Raw genomic sequence first — 18727 nt, 5'->3', positions numbered from 1 at the left:
ATGATACCGCAAACCAGCATCCTTTGCCACAGTGCTCTTCTCCAACACAGGAAGTCAAAGAGGCTGTTCCACCTGTGCAAACTCCTGACTTTCGACTAACACAGGCACCTTCTCCATCCAGGCCTGTGTCAATGCCTACTGCTGTGGAAGCCAGCGATGGCCGCCGGTATCCTGTCAGAGAGCGGCGGCCTCCAAGACGCTTGGATCTGTAGGCTTAGTGACTTACCCACAAGACTGGGGCAGAATAAACCCCAGGGTAAAGTCAGGGGTTGAGGCAGTCTACCTCTACCCTAGGTTCGTTGAGTGCATTGAAAGTAACTTACCTGTTGAGGAATAATGTGGACCTTCCATTTAAGAGGGGAGGAAATGTTATGTATTTTGTGTTCTCCTCCCACCTGTGGTGGCGCTGTCACAGGAGATAAATAGTTGGGTGTTCTCTGTTAAGTTTAGCTCTCTTTGTTCGGAACTTGCCAGAACTTCCTTTCCTTCCAATAAAGCACTTCATGTTTGAATCTCTGAGTTCTGAGTCCTAAATTGTGTCTAGGTAGAAAGGTACCGACACAACACAGAGCTGGTCGAGGCCGTCCTTCAAGGGCATCTGCAGTCTCAGGATCTGACAATCAGCAGCCTTCCAACAGCCTTGCTGCAGCCACTGGGGCCCTATTACGGAGGAGCAGTAGGGTGGGAAGGGGGGAAGTGCGCAATGGAAGGAGATCACCCTCGAAGGGCAAAAAGTAGGAGGTGTGACAAAATGTTGGTCAATTTTTTATTAAAGGCCGAGGTTTGCGTTCAAACTTTTGTTTAGTGTTTTGGACATTATCTCCAGGTTGTGAGAACCAGTTATGTTAATGAATGATTTTTTGTGTTTGATTCTATTAGTTTGTCATGAAGAAATGACACACACAGAGTTTGTAAAATAAATGTATTCAAAATGTATATGTTTGGTCTTTGGACTCATTGCTGCCTTGGCCGGCTTAGGGGTTGTGGGTTGGTTTCATTCAGGTTGTTCTCAATGGCAGAAGCCATTGCCTCAGCAGGGGCCTAGAAGCGGCTTGCTATCAGCCGCTGACGAACGGCCCTTGCAGTTTCAACATTGTGGGCCTCCCTCCCGCCTTGGTGCTGCTGAAGATCATCCTCCTCCTCTTCCTCCTCCTCTTCCTCCTCCTCCTCCGGTGGTGCTCCAAGGCCTGGTGGCATTGGCTGGGTCCTGAGGATTGCCAGGTTATGAAGCATGCAGCACACAACTATGAAGAGGGCGACTCGCTCAGGCGAGTACTGCGGGGCTCCTCCTGAGTGGTTCAGACAGCGGAACCGTTGCTTGAGCACGCCAATCATCTGCTCAACGATGTTCCTGGTGGCAAGATGGCTCTCATTGTACCGCAGCTCAGCAGGGGTGTTGGGGTTACGGAGCGGTGTCATTAGCCAGGTGCACAGTGGATAACCCTTGTCCCTGAGGAGCCAAACACTTGGCTTATGCGGTGCCTGGAATCGTTCTGGCACAGCAGTCTGGCGCAGGATGAATGCATCGTGGCTGCTGCCAGGATAGTAGGCATTGACAGCGAGTATCAGCTGTCTGTGGTCACAGACCAACTGGACGTTTAAGGAGTGGAACCACTTGTGGTTGCGGAAATCCTTTGCATTCTCATGCGGTGCACGCAATGCCACATGCATGCAGTCAATGGCACCCTGCACCATGGGGAAGCCCGCTATCCTCGCAAAACCCAATGCGTGTTCATGCTGTTTGGCCTGGGTCATCGGGATAGAGATGTACTGGCGTCTCCTTTTATAGAGGGCATTTGTGACCTGACAGATGCAGCAATGGACCGCGAACTGGGAGATATTGGCGATGTCCCCAGTAGCTGCTTGAAAGGAGCCGGTGGCATAAAAGTTCAGAGCCACTGTGACCTTCACTGCCACCGACAGAGACGTCCTGGTCCTCAGTAGAGGCTGCAGATCTGGCTGCAGCAGGTGGCAGAGCTCAGTGACTACCTCCTTGCTGAAGCGCAGCCTGCACAAACACTGCTCCTCAGACAAATTACTGTAGGAGAATTGTTGGCAAAATACCCTGGGAGGGTAAGGTCTCCTGTACAGAGGCCTGGTGGCCCACCTCCATCTGGCCATGATTGCCACTCTCTCTCTGCGTCTATGTTGCCTCTGATTCTGCAGGTGCAGGACGACGCCCCAAATCAGTGCAGCCCCCATAGCCTCTTGGTAATCAAAGTAATGAAGGTCAAATCCAAAAGTACCTGCAAAGTGATGCTCAGTAGCCTAAACTACTTCACACAGCATTGACTCTATGCAGAAGTCTCTTCTTCTCTCTCTCAGAATCTCTCTCTCTGTCAGAATGAGTGGTGCAAAAATGTCTACCACAGAAAAAGCCAGGAAGAGGCCACCTTTAAATAGCGCCCCCCCAGCCCCACACCGACTGGGAAACATTCCAGTCTACCTGTCGTTGCTTGCGCCAGGCAGAAAGGAGGGGGGGCGCCAGTCAATATCCGGTCTGGGACGCCACAAGGGCATTGCACGCTCAACTGACGTCAAGATCTGCGGGCGCAGGAGATCGGGGCGGTATTGTTTAGCACCGCCGCAAAATGTCTGGTCAATTTTGCGAGCGGCACGGACACCACCGCGCCCAGGCGCTAGTTGCTTTCTGCCTCATTAGCGCCCTCTTAAGGCACTAACGGGAGGTGCAAACCAACCGAATATTTCTCCCATAGAGTCATAGAGTTATACAGCACAGAAAGAGGCCCTTCGGCCCATTGTGTCTGCGCCGGTCATCAAGCCCTATCTATTCTAATCCCATTTTCCAGCACTTGTTCCATAGCCTTGTATGCTATGGCGTTTCAAGTGCTCATCTAAATGCTTCTTGAATGTTGTGAGGATTCCTGCCACTACCACCCTTTCAGGCAGTGAGTTCCAGATTCCAACCACCCTCTGGGTGAAAAAGTTTTTCCTCAAATCCCCTTTAAACCTCCTGCCCCTTACCTTGAAACTATGCCCCCTGGTTATTGACCCCTCTACTAAGGGGAAAAGTTCCTTTCTATCTACCCTATCTATGCCCCTCATAATTTTGTACACCTCAATCAGGTCCCCCCTCAGCCTTCTCTGCTCTAAGGAAAACAACCCCAGCCTGGCCAGTCTCTCTTCATAGCTGAAGCGCTCCAGCCCAGGTAACATCCTGGTGAATCTCCTCTGCACCCTCTCCAATGCAATCACATCCTTCCTATAGTGTGGCAACCAGAACTGCACACAGTATTCCAGCTGTGGCCTAACTAGCGTTTTGTACAGCTCCATCATAATCTCCCTGCTCTTATATTCTATGCCTCGTCTAATGAAGGCAAGTATCCCATATGCCTTCTTAACCACCTTATCTATCTGTCCTGCTGCCTTCAGGGATCTATGTACATGCTCACCAAGGTCCCTCCGACCCTTTGTCCTTCCTAGTGTCCTACCATTCATTGTGTATTCCCTTGCCTTGTTAGTCCTCCCAAAATGCATCACCTCACACTTTTCAGGGTTATATTCCATTTGCCACTGTTCTGCCCATCTGACCAACCCGTCTATATTGTCCTGTAGCCCAAGGCTTCCCTCCTCGCTATTTAACACTCCACCAATTTTCGTGTCATCTGCGAACTTACTGATCATATCTCCTACATTCATATCTAAATCATTAATGTACACTACAAACAGCAAGGGACCCAGCACCGATCCCTGCGGTACACCACTGGACACAGGCTTCCAGTCACAAAAACAACCTTCGACCATCACCCTCTGCCTCCTGCCACTAAGCCAATTTTGGATCCAATGAGCCAAATTTCCCTGGATCCCATGGGCTTTTACCTTCTTGACCAGTCTCCCATGCGGGACTTTGTCAAAAGCCTTACTGAAGTCCATGTAGACTACATCAACTGCACTACCCTCATCCACACACCTAGTCACCCCCTCAAAAAATTCAATCAAATTGGTTAGACATGATCTCCCGCTGCCAAAGCCATGCTGACTATTCTTGATTAATCCTTGCGTCTCCAAGTGGAGACTAATTCTATCCCTCAGAATTTTTTCCAATAATTTCCCTACCACTGATGTTAGGCTCACTGGCCTGTAATTCCCTGGTTTATCCCTACTACCCTTCTTGAATAATGGTACTACATTAGCTATCCTCCAGTCCTCTGGCACCTCCCCTGTGGCCAGAGAGGTTCTGAAAATTTGTGTCAGAGCTCCTGCAATCTCCTCCCTTGCCTCAAACAGTAGCCTGGGATACATCTCATCTGGGCCTGGGGATTTATCCACTTTTAAGCCTGCTAAAACCGCTAGTACCTCCTCCTTCTCAATGCTAATTTGTTCAAGTATATCACAATCCCCTTGCCTGATTTCTAAGCCTACATCATCCTTCTCCATAGTGAACACAGATGCAAAATATTCATTTAAAACCTCACCTACATCTTCCGGCTCTACACACAGATTGCCACTTTGGTCCCTAATGGGCCCTACTCTTTCCCTGGTTATCCTCTTGCCCTTAATATACTTATAAAACACCTTGGGATTTTCCTTTATTTTGCCCACTAGTGTTTTTTCATGCCCCCTCTTCGCTCTCCTAATTTCTTTTTTAAGTACCCCCCTGCACTTTCTATACTCCTCTAGGGCTTCCACTGTTTTTAGTCCTTTGTATCTGCCAAAAGCCTCCCTTTTTTTTCCTAATCCATTCTTGTATATCCCTTGACATCCAGGGTTCCCTGGACTTGTTGGTCCTGCCCTTGACCTTTACGGGAGCATGTTGGTGCTGTACTCTATTTCCTTTCTGAATGACTCCCACTGCTCTGATGTGGATTTTCCTACAAGTAGCTGATCCCAGTCCACTTTGGTCAGATCCTTCCTTATCATATTAAAATCGTCCTTCCCCCAATTTAGAACCTTTATTTCCGGTCCATCTTTGTCCTTTTCCATGACTGCCTTAAATCTCACCGAATTATGGTCACTGTCACCAAAATGCTCTCCTACTGACACTTCTACCACTTGCCCGGCTACATTCCCCAGAATTAGGTCCAGTACCGCCCCCTCTCTTGTAGGACTTTCTACATGCTGGCTCAAAAAGCTCTCCTGGATGCATTTTAAGGATTCTGCACCCTCTAAGCCTTTCACACTCTGACTATCCCAGTTAATATTGGGGAAGCTGAAATCCCCTACTATTATTACCTTATTATTTCTACACTTCTCTGAGATTTGCCTACATATCTGTTCCTCTATCTTCCCCTGACTGTTTGGGGGCCTATAGTACATGCCCAGCAAAGTGCTTGCCCCCTTTTTGTTTTTAAGTTCTATCCATATAGCCTCATTAGAGGAACCTGCTAAGATATCATTCCTCCTTACTGCAGTAATTGACTCCTTGATTAATATGGCAACACCCCCTCCTCTTTTACACCCCCCCTCTGTCTCGCCTGAAGATTCAATACCCCGGAATACTGAGCTGCCAGTCCTGCCGCTCCCTCAACCATGTCTCTGTGATAGCAACAATATCATACTCCCATGTGTTCATCAACACCTTCAATTCATCTGCCTTACTCACAAGACTCCTTGCATTAAAATAAATGCCATCCAGCCTTGCCATACTCCCTTGTGCCGTTACATATTTGCTCTGCCTTCCAGTTAATGGGTAAACCTGTAGTCGGAAGTATTCGGTACAATACAAAACCAGTGCATACGCATTAAAGGCGTTAAGTAACCATGGTCAATAAATGAGGTAAGAGACAGTAGCAAGTTAAAAGAAAAGGCTTGCACAACTACAAGGAAAAGTGAAAATCCAGCAGGCCAGGAGAGCTTCAAAAAGGAACAAAGGGATGAAAAGAAAGTTATGAGGTACAAAAAGGAATATGAAAAAAAAACTTACAAGGGATATCAAAGCTAAAAGCAAAAGTTTATACAAATATATTAAGAGAAAGAGAATGGTAAGAACAAATGTGGGCCCATTTGATGCAGGTGAGACTATAATGAGTAATTAGGAAATGGCCAACTTGTTCAATGAGTGCTTTGTGTCAGCTGCCTGTGCCTTGTGACATTGATTATTAATAGTTTCACTTTGTGTCTGTTTTCACAGTAGAGTAAGAGGACAAAATACCAGACATACAAGGGAACCTAGATATAAGTCAAGGGGAGGAACTTAATGGATTTAATATAAGTGAAAAAATGGTAACTGAGAAAATAATGGGACTTCAGACAGACAAATCAACCTGATAGTTTCCACCTCAATTTTAAAAGAAATGGGTGAGGAAATTGCAGATGTATTAGTCATAATTTTCCAAAGGTCTCTAGATTCAGGAATTGAAGTAGGGATAAAGGATTTGTTCTCTGATTGGTGGGATGTGACAAGTGGTGTTCCCCAGGGATCTGTACTGGAGCCTCAGATTTTTACCAGATATCTTAATGACTTGAGTGAAGGAATAGAGATTTGTATATCAAAGTTTGCAGATGACACTAAGTTAGGAGGCACAGAAGTTTTGTGGATGGGAGCAGGAAGTTACAAAGGGACATGGACAACCTAAGTGAGTGGCTAAAACTATGGCAGATGGAGTTCAATGTGGGGAAGTGTGAGGTCATCTACCTTGGATCTGCGAAAGACAAATTGGAATATTTTCTTAATGATGAGAGACTAGGAACTGTGGAGGAGAAAAGGGATTTAGGTGTCCATGTACACTAATTATCTGTCTTTCGGATGAGACGTTAAATGTGAAAGGCGCTATATAAATGCAAGTCTTTCTTTTTAAAAGCTAGTGCACAGCTACAAAAGTAATAGAAAGAGCTTGTATTTCTAAAACGCTTTTCACGACCTCAGGACGTCCCAAAACACTTTACAGCCAATGAAGTACTTTTGAAGTGTAGTCACTGTTGCAATGTGGGAAATGCGGCAGCCAATTTGCGCACAGCAAGCTCCCACAAACAACAATATGATAATGACCGGATAATCTGTTTTTTTTAATGATGTTGTTTGAGGGATAACTATTGGCCAGGAGACTGGGGAGAACGCCCCTGCTTTTCTTTGAATTTTTACATCCACCTGAGAGGGCAGGCGGGGCCTCAGATTAACATCTCATCTGAAAATCTCACCCGAAAGTCTCATTAAAAAGTCTAATGGAATGTTGGGCTTTACCTAAGTGAGGAAATGATGCTTCAGTTATACAGAGCATTGGCCAGACCCCATCTGGAGAACTGCGTTCAGTTTTGGGCACCAATCCTCAGAAAATATATATAGGCCTTGGAAGAGGTACAGCGCATATTCACCAGAATTATACCACAACTTAAAGGGGTTAAATTTTAAGGACAGCTTGCATAACCTTGGTTTGTATTCCCTTGAGTTTAGAAGGTTGAGGGGTGATCTAATCGTGGAGTTTAAAATGATAAAGGGATTTGATAGGGTAGATACAGATAAATTATTTTCTTTGGTGGGGAAATCCAGAACAAGAAGGCATAAACTTAAAATTAGATCTAGGCCATTTAGGAGTCAATTCAATTCAAATTGCTTTATTGGCATGATAAGGTACATCTTATGTTGCCAAAGCATCGAAAAACATTTATGGTTGAACACATAAACGCAGATCTATTCATACAGTGTATAAACAGATATATCCCTGAGTGTATAAATATACATTCGTATAATTTGTATATACTCTTTTCTTAGGTTTACTATCAGAAAGCATTTTTTCACTCAATGGGTAATGGAAATCTGGAACTCGCTCTCCCAGCAGGCTATGGATTCTGGGTCAATTGAATTTTTTAAGATTGAGATTGATAGATTTTTGTTGGGTGAGGGAATCACGGGATCTGGAACAAAAGTGGGTAAATGGAATTGAGGTACAGATCAGCCATGAGCTAACTGAATGGCAGAACAGGCTTGAGGGGCTGAATGGGTTACTTCTATTCTTATGCTCCTGTGTGACTTGGTAATGTGTTGTTGCAGAGGGTAGAGGGGTCCTGAATGGAACTTCTAAGGGTTGATAAGAGCAGTTTTGAAGGGTGGAGGGATAATGGCAGAGGAGATGAAGCAGTTAATTATGTTGCAAGCACTGGGCCGAAGAGAACTAGATGAGCTGAAAGGTTATGCAAGTAGGTTACATACAGGTCTTGACGTGAACTATGTATTCTTGGTCAATTCTGCTTTCTTCTGTGCAGTCAATATTTGTACACTGTTTGTTTCTGAATCTTCCACTGTTTTAACTGACCTTTGCTCAAGCAATCTGGCATTCTCCATTGCAGCAGTCGAGGGAGAGAAATTGGCTAACCTCCGAAAACAGGCGTAGGGATCGCGGTACGCGATTAACCCGTGCCCATTCATTGTGTTGCAGGCAGCATGTTAAATTTGTGCTGTCTGCTGCTTTACATGATTACTGCATGCAGCCAGCGCTACCCGTGCTGATCATTAGTTGCATTTGTCAGCAGGGGGCCCGATATCCCGAGTGGCTAGCGCTACTTAAAGGAAGCCTGCACCTCTTAAAGCAGAGGTGCATTTTGGCTGCAAGAAGTGGTGGGAGTCTTTTGAAAATGGAATCTATGCTGTGATACTTTGTGGAATGGCTGAACATGTGAGAGAGCGTGCACCAAGGTTTTCAGGCACTGCACTGGAGGTGGAAAAAAGAAACCTCCTGTACTGGCAGGAGGCCCTCCAGACAAATGCTCAGGAGGCAGTGGGAATAAGTAGTGGTGGAGGTCAATGCCAGGAGTGTTGCTCCAAGAACATGGAGGAAGAAGTTTAATGATCTCACAGGGCAGGGAGAGGGGGGAGGGGAGGAAAGAACAAAAGGTAAAGTCTGTGATAGGATGGAAGGCAGGAAAGATTAAGAGACAAAAGGGATGATGGTGCAAGGCAAAAGGAGATGGTATTGGGACAAGTTAAGAAACAAAAGATGACTCTAGATGAAGTGTAAATGGCAGTGGCAGAATGATCGACAGCTGCCATGTGAGAGAGAGAAAAAAAAATGATAGGGGCAGAGGTTATGGTCTGAAATTGTTGAATTCGATGTTGAGGCCAGAAGGCTGTAAAGTGCCTAATCGAAAGATGAGGTGCTGTTCCTCGAGCTTACGCTGAGCTTCGTTGGAACAGTGTGAGAGGCCAAGGACGGCGCAGTCAGAGTGGGAGTGGAGCAGAGAATTAAAGTGACAGGCGACCGGAAGCTCAGGGTCACCCATCCATCCAACAATCCATCTGATGTTTAAAAATATTGCTTACCAGGAAACTCATGATCAAAAGGTTCACTCTGCTCATGTGTAATCAGTAGTACTGGTCACTGATGAGCTATGTTTGGAGTTTAAACTTCTGGCTGATAAAGAGAATCATGTTTTGCAGCAAAGCACAATTGTATAGTTAAGGATACAAAGATTTTGAAATCATTCATTAACATTGGCTAAGCGGACATCCACTTCCCTTTTAATCATAGGCCCAAGATGACTTTTAAGTCAATAAGTAAAATCTTTGTATTCTGAAATAATTTTTTATAATTCTATGTAATTTAGTTAAGAAAGAATTTTTATTTATATAGCACATACTATATCCCCAGGATATCCCAAAGCACTTTATAACTAATGAATTACTTCTGCAGTCATTGTTGTTATTTTGGTTAAAAACACATTAAATACAACAGGTTTTTTTTAATTTGCATCAGAAACTGGCCATAAATCCATCTGATGTTTAAAAATTTTGCTTACCAGGAAACTCATGACCAAGAGGTTCACTCTGCTCATGTTTTCTTTTTGGGTGAATAATCTGCCATGTTTTTACCTGATTTTATGGAATGAAAGAACTATTATGCATTTATATAGCACCTTTCAAGTCCTCCCGGTGTCCCAAAATCTTTCACATCCAATGAAGTACTTTTGAAATGCGGTCACTATTGTTAAACATGCAAATGGGCATCCAATTTGCACACAGCAAGATCCCACAAACAGCAATGTTAATCTGTTTTTCAGGGTGTTGGATGAGAGATAAATGTCAGCCAGGACAAATCCCCTTCTTCAAATAGTGTCATAGGATCTTCTACAACTACCTGAGAGGGAACATAAGAACATAAGAAATAGGAGCAGGAGTAGACCATTTAGCCCCTCGAGCCTAAATCTCAGTCCTAAATGGCTGACCCCTTATTCTGAGACTGTGACCCCTGGTTCTAGACTCCCCAGCCAGGGGAAACATCCTCCCTGCATCTACCCTGTCAAGTCCTGTAAGAATTTTCTATGTTTCAATGACTCGGGGGGGATTTTGCTGGCGCTCAGGGGGCGGGTTTGTAGGCGGGACTGCTGGCAAAATTTCAAAGATTGACAGCGGGTCCTGAAACCGCTGTCAACCCATCTCCATACAATCTTCCCAAGTGTCGGGTCTCCAATTTGCGCAGGGACCCAACACCTAGCGGCAGGAAGAGGATTATAAGCACTTAACTGCCTGTTAACAGGTAGTTAACAGGCAGTTAAGAGGCTTTTTTCAATTTTGCCAGGTCGACTGCAGGCTTCCCAATGTCCCGACACCACGCCAGGGTAAGTGTGGTGTGCTGTGGGTCTACTGTAATGTTTCTTCATTGATGACAGCTGCAGAAGCGGTGTGAAGGATCCAATGGTACACTGGTGAGTTTCAGAGGTAAGAAAATGTGGGGAAAATCATTTTTAATGTATTTAGACTTTTCTGTAGGTAATAAGGTTTGAAGTGTTTGTGTAGTCCCACCTCATTGGGAGAACCTCTCCCACCAGTGACAGATCACTTCTGTAACATCACCTGCAGCTGCCATCTGTTTTATCCTAAGGAGAGAGTCTCTGGAGAGCCTGGGTGCAAGGGCTTACCTTTGTACAGTGATTGGCAGTGTTTGCAGCACCTCAATGCTGTCAAACACTGAAAAATCATCTGTCAAAAAAAATGAGCATGTCCCCTTTAAGAAAACTGGCAGATGATGCGTCATCAACTGATGTCATCTGACACCGGCTTTCTCTTAATTGACCGGCAAGCCTGCAGGGCGGGCTTAACAAGGCCAATTGACGTAAAATTACATTTGTGCGTCGTGCGTCGTTGGGGGCGGGATCGGAACCCGCAAGTCAGCTGACCCACTCCCAACTCGCACCAAAAGGTAAGATCGCGCCCATCACCTCTCATTCTTCTAGACTCTAGAGAATATAGGCCTAGTCTACTCAATCTCCCCTCATAGGACAATCCCCCCATCCCAGGAATCAGTCTGCTGAACCTTTGTTGCACTCCCTCTGTGGCAAGTATATCCTTCCTTAGGTAAGGAGACCAAAACTGTACACAATACTCCAGGTGTGGTCTCACCAAGGACCTATATAATTGCAGTAAGATGTCTTTACTCTTATACTCAAATCCTCTCGTAATAAAGGCCAATATACCATTTGTTTTCCTAATTGCTTGCTGTACCTGAATGTTAACTTTCAGTGATTCTTGTACAAGGACACTCAGGTCCCTCTGAACACCAACATTTCCCAATCTCTCACCATTTAAAAAATACTCTGCTTTTCTATTTTTCCTACCATAGTGGATAACTTCACAATTCTGCACATTATATTCCATTTGCCATGTTCTAGACCACTCACTTAGCTTGTCTATATCCCCTTGAAACCTCTTTGCATCCTCCTCACAATTTACATTCCCAGCCAACTTTGTATCATCAGCAAACTTGGATATATTACATTTGGTCCCCTCATCCAAATCATTGATGTAGATTGTGAATAGCTGAGGCCCAAGCACTGATCCTTGCAGTACCCCACCAGTTACAGCCTGCCAACCCGAAAATGACCTGTTTATTCCTACTCTCTGTTTTCTGTCCATTAACCAATCCTCAATCCATGCTAGTATATTACCCCCAATCCCATGAGCCCTAATTTTGTTTAATAACCTCTTGAGTGGCACCTTATGGAATGCCTTCTGAAAATCCAAATACACCACATCCACTGGTTCGCCCTTATCTATTCTGCTAGTTACAACCTCAAAAAACTCTAACAGATTTGTCAAACACGATTTCTCTTTCATAAATCCGTGTTGACTCTGCCCAATCCTGTTATTATTTTCAAAGTGCCCTGTTACCACGTCCTTAATAATAGATTCTAGCATTTTCCCTATTACTGATATCAGGCTAACTGGTCTGTAGTTCCCCGTTTTCTCTCTCCCTCTTTTCTTAAATAGTGGGGTTACATTTGCTACCTTCCAATCCGTGGGAACCGTTCTAGAATCTATGGAATTTTGGAAAATGACAACCAATGCATCCACTATATCTATAGCCACCTTTTTCAAATCCCTAGGATGTAGTCCATCAGGTCATGGGGATTTATCGGCTTTCAGTCCCATTAATTTCTCCAGTGCTATTTTTTTACTAATACTAATTTCTTTCAGTTCCTCAATCTCGCTAGACCCTTGGTTCTCCACTATTTCCGGGAAGTTTTTTATGTCTTCTTCCGTGAAGACAGACACAAAGCATTTGTTTAATTTCTCTGCCATTTCCTTATTCCCTATTATAATTTCTCCTGTCGCAGCCTGTAAGGGACCCACATTTACTTTCGCTAATCTTTTCCTTTTTACATACCTATAGAAGCTTTTATTGTCTGTTTTTATGTCTCTCGATAGTTTACTCTCATATTCTATTTTCCCTTTCTTTATCAATTTCTTGGTCCTCCTTTGCTGAATTCTAAAATCCTCCCAATCCTCGGGCTTACTACTCTTTTTGGCAACATTATAAGCCTCTTCCTAATCTAATACTGATAAAGTACTACTTAATAGACTAGTTAGCAAAATTGAAGCCCATGGGATTAAAAAGGCAGTGGCTGCATAGATTCGTAATTAGCTAAGGGACAGAAAGCAGAGAGTAGTGGTGAGCGGTTGTTTTTCAGACTGGTGGAAAGTGTGCAGTGGCATCCCTCAAGAGTTGGTGTTGGGACCATTTCTCTTTTTGATATTTATTAATGATCTGGACTTGGGTATACAGGGTAAAATGTTAAAGTTTGCAGATGACACAAAACTTGGAAATGTAGTTAACAGTGAGGAGGATAGTAACAGACATCAGGAGGGCACTGGTGAAATGGGCAGACACATGGCAGATGAAAATTAATGCAGAGAAGCGTGAAGTGGTTCATTTTGGTAGGAAGAATGAGGAGAGGCAATATAAACTAAATGATACAATTTTAAAGTGGGTTCAGGAACAGAGAGACCTGAGGGTGTAGTACACAAATCTTTGAAAGTGGCAGGACAAGTTGAGAAGGATTATAAAAGGCATACAGGATCCTTGGCATTATAAATAGAGGCAGAGAGTACAAAAGCAAGGAAGTTATGCTAAATCTTTATAAAACACTTATTAGGCCCAGCTGGAGTACTGTGGCCAATTCTGTGCCGCACACCACGCTTTAGGATGGATGTCAAGGCCTTAGCGAGGGTGCAGAGGAGATTTAGTAGAATGGTACCAGGGATGAAAGACTTCAGTTACATGGAGAGACTAGAAAACTGGGGTTGTTCCCCTTAGAGCAGTTGAGGTTAAGGAAAGAATTGATAGAGGTGTGCAAAATCATGAAGGGTTTTTTGATAGAGTAAACAAGGAGAAACTGTTTCCAGTGGCAGAAGGGTCAGTAACCAGTGGACACAGATTTAAGATAATTAACAAAAGAACCAGAAGTGACATGAGGGAAAAAAAATTTGCGCAGCGAGTTGTAATGATCTGGAATGCGCTGCCTGAACAGGAGATGGAAGCAGATTCAATAATAACTTTCAATAAGAAATTGGATAAATACTTGAAGGGAGTAAATCTGCAGGGCTATGCGGAAAGAGCAGGTGGAGTGGGACTAATTGTATAGCTATTTCAAAGAGCCGACAAAGGCATGATAGGCCGAATGGCTTACTTCTGTGTTGTATCATTCTATGATTCTAATAATTGATACTAAGGAGTATCACAGCATGTATATCGGACATCCTGAAAGCCCGTAGAGTACTCAGAAAGGAAGAGACTGGATTCTGCTCTTGTGAGGGAGAGGTAGTATTGTTTGTAGCTTTATTATAGATCACAGTATTGGAAGTTGCAAAGAAAATCCATTTACACTGCTTTCATCATTACTTGCGTGGCTTTCCGCCTAGTGCCTCATGCAGCCCTGATGACGAAGATGGGAGCTATGGGAGTGCACAGCTAAATCTTGCATTATATTGGGATGTGTACCTTAGCTCCAAAATTTGTATAAAGGTAGATGATGCAATTACTCAAACCATCTCCCTCGATAGGTTGTCCACTGTCCTTCATTCTATTTGACGTATTCATTAACAATGTGTTGCATGACACCATTAAGAGATGAATTTAGGACTAGCTGTTCCAAGTATTTCTGAAAATATTGCAGCCCTCCTTTCCACAGATAATATTGTGTTTTTCATGGACTCCACTGGGGATTTTTTGCTGTCTACTAATCATCTTGAACAACAGGCTAACCATTGGGATATGGTGGTGACTATCCCCAAATCGGTATTATGGTCTTTCATGGCCCAAGAGAGTGGCCAGAATTTTCCAGCGTGGTAGCGGGCATGATCGGTGGCGGATCGGGTGGGAAAGTTGTTATTTTTGACAGTGGGTCAGGAACCCGCTGTCATCTTGCTCCCACACACCTTTCCCCCAGGCGCGTCTGTCACCACGGACCCAACCCGACCAGCAGAGACGTGCGACCCAATTTAATCAATTATTAGCTTGTTGTCAGACCCTTGAGAATTTTTAACCTTACCTTTTAAATTTAACTGGATGCCCACGGGGACCACGCTGCTTGGGAAGCACGTCTGTAAACCTGAGGCGGGAGTTGTACTATAAAAGATCCCACCTGACAGCTGATCACTTTCCTCAGGCAGAAGCTGTTTCTCACTGCATTTGCAACACAGATTGAGCTTTCTGCAGGCTGCAAGTCTTTCAAGCAAAGTCTCCATCCAGTGTCACCTCATTGTAAGAACCTCTCCCACCATTGACAGATTGCTTCTGTCATCTCTACTTCACCTGCCATCTATTCCATCAACATGGGTGCCGTTTATACTGTCTCACCTTGGTCCTCAGAATCTAACCACGATCAGCCCCAACACCAACAGAACCAGGCACACCAACAACTACACCAACCTTCTCCGCAATCACCTGATGCTGCACAGTACAGAGTGCATCAGCACCCGAGCACATTGTTGCCCGGGAGGCCAGGGATGGCCTCATCATGGCCACATTTAGTCAACTTGACGCTGTACACCCTAGCTGCCACATGATGTGCCAGGTTGGCACCACCCCACACCAACACCATAAAGGATCCCTACAATGTCCAAGCCATTCCTTTCACACTCATCACCATGGCGGGGGGTATCGTTATGTCTCACCATTCACTGCAACTCACTAAGCCACTTCCAAAGGTGCATACAAATCCCTCCAAGACCGGAAAGTGTTTAAAATAAAGATTTTTATGTTTGACACCACATTAACAGAAATTTAACATAAACATTGGATAAAACACCCCAGTGGCTCCCCTTGTGTGTTGTTAGTTGTTATGTTTGCACTAGGATGAGGGTGTGTGTGAGGGGTGGCTAGTGAGATGGGGATGTGATAATGTAGATAGAGAGAGAGGGTGGGTGGAGGTGCAAGGTATGTTGGTGTGAGTAAAGATGTGCAGGAGTAAGGTAGGGAAGGCAGAGTGATGGGGATGTGATGAGAGGCGCAGCAGGATGAAGTTGAGTGTGACTTTGTACTAACATTTCCTGATCTACTGAGATCATTGAAATGTTTGCAGCACTGCACTCAGGTCCTCCTGACCACATCCCTGCTTGTGACCTCCTCTGCAATCTGCAACCAGGCTCTCTTCCACCCATGGGAAGGGAAGAGGACCTCCCTGCGTGCTCTGACTCCCTCCATAAGCACAAGTTGTGGGTTCAAGTCCCACTCCAGAGACTTGAGCACATAAAGCTAGGTTGACACTCCAGTGCAGTACTGAGGGAGTGCTGCACTGTCGGAGGTGCCGTCTTTTGGATGAGACTTTAAACCGGGGCCCTGTCTGCTCTCTCAGGTGGACGTAAAAGATCCCACGGCACTATTTCAAAGAAGAGCAGGGGAGTTATCCCCGGTGTCCTGGCCAATATTTATCCCTCAACCAACATAACAAAAACAGATTATCTGGTCATTAGCACATTGCTGTTTGTGGGACCTTGCTGCGTGCAAATTGGCTGCCGCGTTTCCCACATTACCACAGTGACTCCACTTCAAAAGTACTTCATTGGCTGTAAAGCGCTTTGAGACGTCTGGTGGTCGTGGAAGGTGCTATATAAATGCAAGTCTTTCTTTCTTTCTTTGATATTGGTGTCTGGGGGTCCTGCTAAATGCCACCTTCAGCTTGGACAGTATTTTGGGATTATGTGGAAAATAGGCAAAGGGTATTTTGGTCTCTCTTTCTTTCTTTTTTCAATAAGAAGAAAGTCCCAACACAGGTTAAATTGTGGTCTGTGAGAGTTCTGAACTCCTAAGCATGCAATGGAAGGCTTCCTCTGGTCCATGTGTGAAATCATGGACAAAACCGTGAGATGAATCTGCGACAAAAAGGGGAAGCAACTGAAGGGAGTGAGGTCTCTGGCCTACAATGGACTTGAGCACATAATCTAGGCTCACACTGAAGTGCAGTACTGAGGGAGAGCTGAATTATCTTTTAGCCATCGTCTTTCAGACACAACGTTAAACCAAGGTCCCATCCACCTATTCAAATGGATGTAAAAAATCCAGTGGCACTATTTGAAGATGTATGAGCCAACATTTACCCCTCAACAAACACCACCAAAAAACAGATTAGGGTAGAAATTCATTATGGCCAGTTTTCAGATATATACCTGACAGTGCGCTAGTCACACCTTCAGAAGCAGCACATCCGTTTGGCTGGATCCAATTTGGGCGACTTGCCTTGCCAGCAGTGGTCCTAAGGTAAGTCATAGGGGCGGGGGAGGAGAATGGGAGAGGGGCTAGCTGGTTTTAGCTGGTTAAACTCCAGCAGTAACCCCTATGCATACTAGGGTACCCCCAAACCTTGGCTTTGCCAAACTGGCTGTAAGCTCTTTGGATTTATGTAAATGGAGGCTGTGCCAAAGGAGATAGCGTGTGCACACTGTATTAGGCAAAGAGAAATTCTACATGTAGATCTATCAGTAGTTCATTACATAGTTTTCAGCACATGGTAGATACCCAGGTTGATCAAAATAAACTTTAATAGGAAACTGGAGTCAATTTTAACTGTTGCTGCCAGGCAGTGTATCGGCCATCCATTTTACATCCCCCACGATTTTCGTTTCCTTTGATTTCAGTAGAAAAGAAAATCGGACGGGGTGTAAATTCATTTCCCACCTGGCAGGAACAGTCAAAATCAACCCCATTATTTTGTCCATAAATGACTTTCAAGGATCTTGAAATAAGCAACAAATAAACACCAGAGAACAATATATCAGGAAAATGGTTACATCAAATAATTGTGCACAAGGAAGTTCCTATGAGAGTACAGCAGGATTCAATGCTAGGGATTCTAACTGTCATTCAAAGAATGATAACTACTACAAATGGGGGTAGATAATTCACCTTCTGCGTGTTATTGCAATTAATTATTGTCATCTTTCCTCTAGGAATATTCCAGAGGGAGAATTAAAATGATCACACATTACTGTAATTTTCCTACTAATTCTACTGATTAGTACAAGCAAAAATATAAAGTCTAATGTGGCGGTACCACTAGTTGTCCCTTACGTTGAGATACATAATTCCCTTTAACTTACCTTTAAATGTATCTGTTACTGCACTCAGGCTTCATTCCTGTACTCTGCGTAATGACGTCATGACGTCAGAGCTCAGAACCTGCTAACAGTTGAGTTCGGAACCTGCTGGCAGTTGAGCTCGGAACCTGCTAGCAGTTGAGCTTGGAAACTTCTAGTCAGTCCTCGTGGCGTCCCCGATGGGGAAAGACCTACACCACGGTGCTCCTACAGTCAGCCGTCTTACCTGCTACCTTACCTGTTGTATTTAACCTGTTCCTGTAAATAAACAACTTATTTATAGTTCGTCGAAGTCGAACTCGATTATTTAGTGGCGATGCACATGAATCGCTACACTACATTATTTAAAGCAAACCAGATTTCTCATCTGTTTTTATACTGAGGTACAATTTCATGGGTAGTAAAAACAGAAAATGCTGGAGATACTCAGCAGGTCAGGCAGCATCTGTGAAGAGAGAAACAGAGTTAAAGTTTCAGGTTGATGACCTTTCGTCAGAACTGGAATAAAGCAGGAAATGGAACAGACAAATGAAACAACGTTAACTCTGTTTCTCTCTTCACAGATGCTGCCTGACCTGCTGAGTATCTTCAGCATTTTCTGTTTTTATTTCAGATTTCCAGCATCTGCAGTATTTTCTTTTTGTATTCATGGGTAGTAACTTGGCTAAGTGATAAATCTTCATGTGTGAGTCTAAACACTGAGTATTGACAGATTATTAACTGTGGCAGACATTCCAGCCAAACCTGATGCTATCCTCAGCAGATATTCGCATTCATGTGTTTTAGGAGTCATTAAATAGCAATCAGGAGCAGGCTGACCTCTTCCCCCTCACACCACCAATGTGGGGGCATTAGGAACAATTGTAGTGCTCCATGCCAGCTGAGAATAGCTACTCAGCATAGACCAAGGGTTAAATTTAGTAGTTTCCTGTTTTTTGTCTATTTTATGTTTGCGTTTCTATTACT

At 44.3% G+C, this 18727-nt stretch overlaps 1 long non-coding RNA gene across 1 annotated transcript in view; it reads left to right on the top strand.

Moving 5' to 3' along the window:
* Nucleotides 1-18046, top strand: part of LOC147121160 (uncharacterized) — a 54691-nt gene extending 36645 nt beyond the window's left edge. Inside the window, exon 3 of the long non-coding RNA XR_015077497.1 lies at nucleotides 17793-18046. This is a non-coding gene — a long non-coding RNA (uncharacterized LOC147121160). The remainder of the gene's footprint in view (nucleotides 1-17792) is intronic.
* The last annotated feature ends 681 nt before the right edge of the window (nucleotides 18047-18727 follow it).

Source organism: Somniosus microcephalus, chromosome 3 (genome assembly GCF_052327205.1).
Source record: "Somniosus microcephalus isolate GS21.2 chromosome 3, FLI_Smic_1.0, whole genome shotgun sequence".
Taxonomy (NCBI): domain Eukaryota; kingdom Metazoa; phylum Chordata; class Chondrichthyes; order Squaliformes; family Somniosidae; genus Somniosus; species Somniosus microcephalus.
Note: the sequence above shows the minus strand (reverse complement) of the source record. Positions and strands in the feature narration are given on the sequence as shown.